The following is a 10,785-nucleotide window of genomic DNA, read 5'->3' on the forward strand; positions in this document are numbered from 1 at the left end:
TTCAAAGTGTAACTGTCATTTCAGCTGAACTTGCAGCAGAATGTTTGAGTCGTCCTCTAGCTCCTCCCCTCTCCATAGAATCTTATAAGCAGCAATTGTAATCTCCTAAGTAAGAGGTAAATGTGTCTTCACTGAATACAGGTTTTACAATTTTTAACCTTGAATTGAGATTGAAAGATCAGTCCTGGAGGAGAAAGAAGCAGATTTCTCTGATAAGGTATTACCGTATATCATTGATTTATGAAATAAAAATTAAAACATCGGTTACTCTTTAAAGAAAACAAGCATATTAAATAACCAACAGGCATAGATTTTTACCTAATTATTTCCAGTTATCTACTTTTGACCCCTGTACTGTATCCTAGTCATAACATCTATGATATCAGTAATATCCAATAGCATGTGAAATGGCCTAGTTTTGGGCTGGAGGCCCAAGAAGCTCCACTGTCTACCAAGATCCTGGTTGGGAAGCAACATTCAGTTGATGGTCTGATGAATCTGAAAAGTTGTACTGCACCACCACTGCCAGTTTGGTCAAGAGGATGACAAAGTCTAGGATAAGATTTTGATGGGTTGACTAAAATGTACTCTAGGGGCACGCAGAACAGTCTAAATAGGTGGCCAGATAGGACAATATATTTACCAGAATGTCCACCGTGTGGAGATACATATTTGTTTTGAAGGTACCAGAACCAACCCCGTTGACAACTGTATTCACCTATGACAATCCTTAAGAGAAAGCCTGTCGGAACAAAATGACTGTTCAAACCAAGCACTGGTGCTGGGTGCACCCTTGGTATGGCCAAAAAGCTCAATGCATCTTCCAACCTACTTGTTTTCTGTCCATCTCAGCCCTTCTTTGGCTTTGGTAAAACCTGAGTGGTCAATCAAAAAGAGGGGAGAGATAATAATAAAAAAAAAAAAAAAAATCATCAAGCATGTGGGAATGTGTACTAAACTATTTGGTCAACCCATGTTGGCACCAAACTCCTGTGTTTGGTATAATCAGTCATTTTGGAAGGCTAGACTCATGGTATACTCCTAAATGTTGACCAACATGGCTGAACTTTCAAATATTTTGGGCAAAGCATTTTTTTTTTTTTTTTTAAATTGGATGAAAACAATCACTCGTAATGGACAATGGCAGACTATGGTCTGGTTTGACGTGTGGGGTTCCACTATTACTCCTCAGCAACATGCCCTCTCTCTTGGGGTCATACTTGATTCAGAGCTTTACTTTGTCCTCCACATACGATCACTGGCTCACTCTTGTTATTTGCACCTCAAAAACATTTCTAGAATTCGACCTTTTCTTACTTTTGATTCCGCAAAAACTCTTACTGTTTCTCTTATTCATTCTCGTCTCGACTATTGTAACTCTCTTCTAATCAGTCTCCCTCTTACCAAACTCTCCCCCCTCCAATCTGTCTTGAATGCTGCTGCCAGGATCATATTCCTCACCAATCGTTACACCGATGCCTCTACCTTGTGCCAGTCATTACACTGGCTACCCATCCACTCCAGAATCCAGTACAAACTTATTACCCTCACCCACAAAGCCCTCCATGGCTCAGCACCACCCTACATCTCCTCCCTTGTTTCAGTATACCACCCTACCCGCGCCCTCCGTTCTGCTGATGACCTGAGGTTAGCATCCTCAATAATCATCAGAACCTCCCACTCCCGTCTCCAAGACTTTACACGTGCTGCGCCAATTCTTTGGAATGAACTTCCCAGGTCAATACGATTAGTCCCCAATCCCCACAATTTTAAGCGTGCCCTGAAAACTCATTTATTCAGACTGGCCTACCACCTCAACACATTAACCTAATCTATCCCTATGTGGCACAGCCAAAAGTTTTTACCATAACCAGGTTCCCCGCATCATGTTCCCACATGCTTTATGCATCCATTAGCCCTCTGTGTCTGTACTGTTACACACTTAACATTATGGCTGGTCCATACAATTAGGGCAATTGTTACCATCCACCTTTCGTGTCTCCCTTTTTTCCCTCATAGACTGTAAGCTTGCGAGCAGGGCCCTCATTCCTCTTGGTATTTGTTATAATCTATGTGATTATTGTTATGCTGTAATGTCTATTGTCTGTACAAATCCCCTCTGAAATGTAAAGTGCTGCGGAATATGTCAGCGCTATAGAAATAAAATTTATTATTATTGGTTGTAAGATCAGTCCCAAGGGAATTTGTCAGCTAGAAGTACATGTATATGGCTGATGGCAATCGAACTGTGGACACTTTGATCATGTACATTTTCATGCAAACGATCCAACGTTCAACTAATTGGCTGCATTTGGGTCAAACCTAATCCTATGTCTGTGGCCAGTTTCAGAGAAACAAACGTGGTCAAAGTGGCTAGTCACGCGAGAAACTTGAAAATGTTTCAGACTTTCGGGCTAAGTGCACACGTAGCAGAAAATTTCTGCTGGAAAAACCTGACTCCCTTCCCAGAAACCGCGTGTTTTTTTCCGCGCGTTTTCAAAACACATAGAAATAACCAGAAACGCGGAAAAATCAGCTAAATTAATGAGCATGCTGCGTTTTTTTACTGCGATGCAGTTTTTTCGTGGTAAAAACGCGTCAGTATGCACAAAAAGTGCAAAATGCATAGAAATGAATGGGAAGCTTATTTTTAGTGGTTTTATTGGAAAAACCGCTAAAAAAACGCTATGTATGAACACAGCCTCATAGTCTAAAGCAGGGTTCCCCAACTCCAGTCCTCAAGGCCCCCCAACAGGTCATATTTTCAGGATTTCCTTTGTATTGCACAGGTGAAGCAATTATCACCTGAACAATACTAAGGAAATCCTGAAAACATGATCTGTTGGTGGGCCTTGAGGACTGGAGTTGGGGAACCCTGGTCTAAAGCTGCCCATAGAAAGTCGTTCCGCACCACAAAATGCTCCGGATCCAGTATACAGTAAACTACATACATTACATAATTGAGGTATGATGGAGCTTTGGATGAGCAATGATACTGGTTATTTTCTGGGTAAGGAGAAGGCCAATATAGGATCAACCGAGAAAGGAGAACCAGTCGTGGCAACAGACACTAGTAGACTATGGTGAAACTGGTGGTCTTTTATGGCCAACTTAAAAGGGTAGACAGATTCTTCCACTTTGAACTCTCCCCTTTTAATGTCAATTGACAGGTCATGTCTCATCTCAACACTGGTATCATACAACCCTTCCCTCAATGATGTACAGTAATTAGTAGTTTAGAGTGTTTCGTTGTATACTTGCCTTATACAAGTAGCTTCCTCATCAAGGAAGACTACAGGAAGCCTAGTTCCACCTATAGAAGCAGCAATCCAAAAAGTCAACATAGACCCTTTAAACGAGCCTTGCCCCACGACTTCAGATAAGAAGCCAAACCGGAAACTCCATTTTCAGACACGTATTTCGGGGTGTGAGTGGTCAACACCTTGAAACACTGCAAGTGGAGTTTCTGGTTTTGGCTTCTAATCCGAAGTCATATGGCAAAACTCGTTAAAGGGTCACTATTGAATTTTAGGATTGCTAATCCCATAAATAGAACTTGACTTCCTGTCCTCTTCCTCTCTGAAGAGGCTACTTGCATATGTAAATTTCTGGGGGGATGATTGCATGGCCTATAAGTCTCCCTATGCCATCTTGGTAGGCTCCACAAGGAGTAATGTTAACCCTTAATTTATAGTTATCCGGCTAGGCGTCCAATATAGGTGAGAACAAAGGATTTTCTAGCAGCAAGCTACAAAATGCTCCTATTACTGGACACACCTAGGAGGCAAAAAATAAAGGATAAATCCAGCAACCAGATGGTACTAGCCTGCGATAATCTAGGCTTCCAGACATGAACTAGTTTTTTCAATTGCCAAATGACTTCATTCAGTATTTAGGCAAAATTTCCACCATCATTTACACTGTATCAGACTATAGGATTTTTCTTCCTATAAGAGTTGGTTGAGTTCATGGGTTTATCCAATCCACAATTTCCCTAAATTTTCAGATCAAAAGAACTTTTCATATAACCATCATCTGAACAGGTATACAACTTTAGCTCTACTAATCTCAAGGCTCTTTGCCTCGTCAATACATTTCTCAACATAAGCTTGGCAGTCTACACAAGGCGAATAAGCGGCATTGCCTAACTAATAAGTTGATGAGGGCTCATTGACTACACCAGAACTTTACAACACTGCTCTTCTTACCAATCATTTAATTGGTGCACTATAATTTAGTACCTGAACTCTTTTGGTCAACGGCCTCAGAGAAATTAACCGCAATTATAATAAAACTATTTCTCAGAAAACAAATGTCAGCAGTTTAGGAATTGAAGAGGCGTGAACACAGCAGGAAAGGACATCATGTTCTTGAACTCATTTCCGGGGTTCTTTCATTAACGGATTTGGAAGAATATAAAAGTAAATAGCTTCATCTTGGTCAAAGACAAAATGATGGAGGAGTCCAATTGAATGGGGCCTTTACATCCTAGACTAATGTCAGCTGAACCCAACGATATCAGTCAGAATGTATAATGTGAATGGGGGCACCGGCCGACAGATGTTGACCGGACATGTTCGATTTCAGACTGCTGATTGCATTGTTATCCCGGAGATAAGCCGCCGGCCAACATGTCAATCGGCGACTTTCTCGAAGAGAACACAGGAGCGCTAGACCGAGCAAGCGACCTATGTACGGGAGAGTCGACTGAGATGCCCATCAGCTGAACGATCGGCCAAAGTAATAACAGCCATCTAATGTACATGGCCAGCTTAGAAGGCTTGTCCCAGGATTGTCCTACATGGCATTTGCCATCTCTGATCTATGCTCAAAGTGGCAGCAGAGTTCTAAAAGTGTCATGCCACTTGCTCTCCTGTCGGATCCTTTGGTCTATCTCCATAGTTGACCCAATATTAATAATGGTTAATATCATCATGTATCTCCCCTGAAAAAGCAGCATTTACAGGAGACAAATTAGCTAAATTGATATCCCTGCACTTCGTTCTGGTGCAAGGTAAAGATTAAAAAAGAAATGCTACCAATGCCAAATCAACCCCTTCTAAACGGGGAAAAAAAATAAATATAAATTGGTTCCTTTGAGCTCAATCTTTGTAGGTTTCACCGAATGGCATCCGTCATTGCTACTTGCTTTAATAATTGTTAAAATGGCAAATATGTTGTTCTCTGACACATTACTTATCCATTGTTGGAGTTACAATGATAGCCCCAAGATCTGGGACCTAACTTTCTTAGGAACTGGTATAAAGGGATCAACAGAAGGCGAGAACTCAAAAGCAGGGGCGAACATATCAGTGGTGCAGGTAACGTCATGTATAAATCAATATTACCCAACCAACATTATATTAAACTGTCCGTGGCAAGCATAGCAAACACTAAATAAAAATCAATGATTACCGCGAGTGGATAAAAAGAAAAGACTACCTATAGAAGGGAGCGTCCTTCAAAACTCGTATTCCAAATGTAAAACCTCATCCTCAGCCCCCCACCAAAGTGCAAATAAGAAAAATTAATTACAAAGGTAAATCTCTTTAAAAGAAAAAAAAAAAAAATCTGGTAACATGAGAAAAAAAAAATCCCTCCAAAACTAAAATGTCTCCAGTCATACTGGAGTCCGATGGAGCCAGTCCATCTGGAAATCTAATATTTCCAAGAGTTTGCAAACCACCTGTGAAAACAATTTCATGTTTAGATTATGTGGGCTACAGCTTCTTCACACCTAACCTTATGTTTCTATCCAACAGGGCTACTTCAAAGGCCAGCCATTAAAGCAGATGGTCATTGTCGCCTATTTAGGACTGGGAAGACCTGCAAAACAGCCAGTTAGACCCGAAAAACAAACAAACCTTCCATACACAACCAGCTTTTATGACACACATTAACATTTACGCTGAATATGCACGCCTCTTAGTACATACAATCGGAAATGTTGTTACTCCACTGGTTTTAGTTTTCTGTGGGCATCAGAGGATTCAAGAGTGGCCCTCAATGTCCCATCACAAAAGTTCTACACACCCAAAAAGTCCTTCATGTTGGAATTTGGTTGTGGCAGTGTGTCTCAGTGGGATATATAGTTCCAATGTAAAGGCCCTTGTTATTCGACAGGTGACCAAAATAATTTTTATGGTTGTGATCGCCCACTCCGTGACACCTAACAATGCCATGACGCAAAGCTGCATTTTCTACAACTTAGTCATAACGTTGCGGCGTCAAGGACAACCTACCAAGTGTTTTGGTTTTTTTTTTGATTACTCGCTTATATAGCACCATCCTACTCCATCGTCATCACTGTCCGCATTGGGGCTCACAATCTAAATTCCATATCAGTAGATCTTTGGAGAGTGGGAATACACTGGAGTTCCCGGTAGAAGACCACGCAAACATGAGAACATACAAACTGCTTGCAAATGTTGTTCTTGGTAGGATTTGAACCAAGGATCCCACCGTTACAAAGCAACAATCCTAACCACTGGGCCACCATGTCGACCCAATAAACAAGGAAGACGTGTCGTAGCCACTGAACAAGGCCGGAGATTGACTCACTGAATGATGCTGCTGTTTGACAGCCATCACCATTGACTGCTCATCAACATGCGGTTCAGATCCTCGGTTTCTTGGACAGAAGAAGACCATCTACTGGGCTCTATATTCATTGGAGGATTGATAGTGCCCAATGATATTGTCAGGATTGGATGACTAACCTGTGGGTCTTTAGGGACACCAATCTACTTGTCATAGGAACAAACACCCACCAGGCCTGGAAGATAGACACTTCACTAAATCAGTCGTATATAACTGGGGCAAACTATATCCATCTGTCCAAACCATGGAAAGGTCAATGTTTGAAAATCTCAAACGTTCAAAGCTAAAATCCTCACACGTTCCCCAAGAAAGATATAAAATAAAATCTAATCTATCATAACAATAAATGACCGCATGAAGCAGACATACGTAATAAGAGTCTTCATTATTAGGTGTCCAGGTCCTGAGACGTCACCGTAAAGTCACCCTGAGGCAATCTCTTCAGCCAATAGGTTGAGATAAGCAAGACAAATTATGGACGTATGTGGAACGCCAGCATTTAATCTAATTATTTACTGCAAATCAGACACATTTGTAACACACGACTGGAAACAATAGACAGAGGATTGAATAAGCAAAAGCTGGAGAGGAATACTCGCCGGAAATCAAGCGTCACCTACAGCCAAATTTCCACACCACGTCAATGCTCGGGATACAGAGAATATTTTTGTCACACATTTTGTGACTCATCTCGTGTTGGATCACAAATGTCGACCTAGATAAAATGAACACGCTGGGAAAGCTGGTGCAAATTTTGGCAATTTCTGGAACCTCTACCACCATCTTAGACTATTTTTGACGGGTTTTTATTACCCATTCAAGGCTAGCTATGGAAGTTCTTGAGTTAAAAACCTCAAAATAAAAACAACAAGAACAAACCTCCGATACAAAAACAAGATACCAACCATCAGACCAAGAAAGGATTTATTTATGCTCCTTTGGATAGAAAGTGGGTTTACTAAGTGTCTATGGGCATATTTCTGAATAACTGATTATTCATATACTTGTGCATGCTACTAGTCCGAGCCTTGCAGCTGTATAACCGGAAAAATAAGAGGCATGAATGGGTAACGGATGCAAAGGTGGAAGGATGGGTGGAAAGATAGGTAGAAGCATAGGTAGAAGCATAGGTAGAAGCATAGATGGAAGCATAGATGGAAGCATAGATGGAAGGATCCCTATGGGTATATATGGAACAAATTTCTGATCCTGACCCAGCAAAGAATTTCATCCAACGGCGGGATTTATGATGGAGTCATGGAACATTCTAGTTCAAATACTTTCCGAAACCTCTTTCTGAAAACACCGTCTACACACTGTACGGTAATAGTAGCAAAAGAGAAATAAAATATTGCTGTATAGATCGTTCATACCATTCATTCACTATACTGAGAGATATACAAAATGTCCCTGCAGACAAGTTTCCGTGAAACTACAATTATCAGCAGTAGGGAAAGTGCGCTGACAGGCATCGGCATATTTTTCAGCAGACGGGAGAGAAGGAGGTAGTGCAATTATCATAGAATACAAAAAAGTACTGTACATATATAAAAATAAATAAAAATGTACTAAATAATACATATATATTAAGTAAATACTAAAAATATATTTATAGTTCTCATTTAAAGGACTCCTGGCTGGAATGTTGGGACAGAAAATCATAGCAAAAGCAGACACTCAAGTCACCTATTGTACAAGTATGAAAACATAGGAAGGAGCAGGAAACTCTGATAGAAAACATATGTGCTGAATGGATCTCACTGACTTTGCCATCAAATCAAAAACAGAATTTTTTCAGATTTTGTATTAGTCTTTGCCTGATGAAGAGACCTGAGTAGTCTGGAAAGCTTGCAATGTGTTACCATCTTTTCAGTTAGCCATTAAAAGGTATCAACCACTTCGTTTTTATACAGTCACCTAAACCCATTTTGTTTTAAATAATAATACATAAAAATAAAAACTGTGATCAACCAAGCCTGATACCAGCAGAAAACATTGGAATGCAAGTAAAAAAAAAAATGTATTTACCCACTTGAAATGTTTGGATCTCTGCTCTCGGAGTCTTCTACTTTATCCTTCTGTAGATTTCAACAGTTTAAAAATATATATATATATATTAAAAAAAAATGTAAAAAAAATAAATAAAAGTAAAAGTTTTGTTTTGGCCCCCCAACTTCCAAATAGTCTTAACCCTTTTGTTTCTCTCCCATAAAATAAATTACCAGGTTGGGATTAAAAAAAAAAAAAAAAAAGTTAAAAAAGGAGGAAAAATAAAAATAAATAAATAAAAAGTCTGAAGTATTTGAAAAAAAAAAAAAAGTTGGAGAGAGAGTTTAATTTAAACCATCTGGTGCCCTTAAGACAAAAATGTGCACTGTATGAAGCACCTATAGGAGATCCAGGCAGGACACAAAGTTAGAGATGCAATAAAAAAAGTTTTCTTTCCAGTTATTTAAAAAAAAAAAGAATCTTGAAGATGATAAATAAAGAAGATTTGTGAAGCAATGTATCCAGCTCTGCTCAGGGGACATGAGGCAGAAGTGTATCCCTCCAAGTGTGCAGGATTCCTTGAGCATGGAGAGAAGTGAGGCAGCTCCTATTCAGACCTAACAATACACTGCAGCCCCATCCCCCATGTTCCCTACAAGAATTTGCAGCCCCTCCCAGGTAGAGTTCATTTCCACAATCCCCTCCCAGCCTCTCACATTTCTCCCTGTGCACACTGGGGCTTGTAGTTTACAGGCCAGACTGCAGTGACTGGAGTAGGAATGCTCAGAAGGGCTGCAGGACATGTGCAAGCAAAGGGTCAGAGGGAAGAAAGCTGGCACTGTGAAAGGACTGTATCCCCAGTGTTGTTCTAAGGTGCAAAATCCCACAGCACTCCCTCCACACAAGAATGGGAAACACTGGAATACTTTATATATGTCAGGCTCACTGTTTGAGCTGCCTTAAAAGTAGGAAGCTCGAACGGCACATTTGGCATAAGTGGCTAAAAAAAATTCCCCATTTTTTTCACTTTGCAATTTGATCTATTAGTGATGAGCGAACGTGCTGGGATAAGGTGTTATCTAAGCATGCTCTAGTGCTAACCGAGTGTCTTCGGCGCAACCCCGCACTAGTGTGAGCAGGTTGCAGCATGCGGTGACGGCCAGGAGACAGAGCAAGGGTTAATGCTTTTATTTAACAAAAGGTATATTCCGCGCACGGAGTTTAAAAGGTTAATGGGGAAAACAGTTCGGAGTATAGAATGTATGGATTTAAAGAAACAACGAATGTGGCAACAGTATAGTTCTGTAAGGTGTAACTTATCCCATCAGGTGGTCCTCAGGCAGTAGGGACTGCGCAGCAAATGAAGGCGCCAGTAACAACCGGCGCGGGGTTGGTCCGGTGGAGTCCTGTGTAGATGACGACGGTCCAGGTCCTGGCGGCAGCGGTTAGTCGCTGATATCTTCCGCGGAGTCCATATGCTGATATGACAGAAGGGGTACAGGCCACAGCATCACGCGCTGCAGCACTAACGGGCCCAGAGCGTTTGGAAATTTGTCTTGTGAGGACCAACTGGCGCACGTCACGTATATGCTCACAGTCTCTGCGGGGCCTGCACTGCTACGGTGCCAGAGGTACGGAGCGTCTGCTTCTCCCTGCTGCGCGTCGTCTGTTCCCGCCAAGTCTGACTGCTTCCACGTGCGCTGAGTCCCCAGCAGCTTAGCCACGCCCCCTACTACCCGAGGCAAAGGTCGGTCCGGTCCTCTAAGCTAAGCTCTCCCCCGGACAACAGAGGAGACAGCCTCGACAGTTCCGGACCCGCCAAAGGGCAGGTGCCCATGGGCCAGTCCTTCTTTCTACACATGCAGGGTATGCTTGTTTGTGAGACAATGCCTGCATGTGTGGGGGCTTTCCAACAGCCGCGAATCATGCAGCCGCGGGGATCTCAAACATATTATTTGTGCACACTGAAGACACCCTGTTATCACACGAACAACACCTTATCCCAGCACGCTCGCTCATCACTACTATCTATATATTATCTATCCATTATCTATCCATCTTTTATCTATCTATTATCTATCTCATATCTATCTATTATGTATCTATTATCTATCTATGTATCTATATATTATTTATCTATCTATTATTTATTATTATTATTATTATTATTATTATTATTATTATTATAGCAGCGCC

General features: G+C 41.2%; 1 protein-coding gene across 1 annotated transcript in view; it reads right to left on the minus strand.

Annotated features, from left to right (window-relative positions):
* FGFR1 (fibroblast growth factor receptor 1) overlaps positions 1–9,241 on the minus strand; it is a 120,131-nt gene extending 110,890 nt beyond the window's left edge. Inside the window, exon 1 of the mRNA XM_073588839.1 lies at positions 8,633–9,241. The gene's annotated coding sequence lies outside the window, so the exon portion shown is untranslated. The remainder of the gene's footprint in view (positions 1–8,632) is intronic.
* Between the last annotated feature and the right edge of the window lie 1,544 nt (positions 9,242–10,785).

The sequence above is a fragment of the Dendrobates tinctorius genome, unplaced genomic scaffold (assembly GCF_039654945.1).
Source record: "Dendrobates tinctorius isolate UK_male_01 unplaced genomic scaffold, ASM3965494v1 ptg000104l, whole genome shotgun sequence".
Taxonomy (NCBI): Eukaryota; Metazoa; Chordata; class Amphibia; order Anura; family Dendrobatidae; genus Dendrobates; species Dendrobates tinctorius.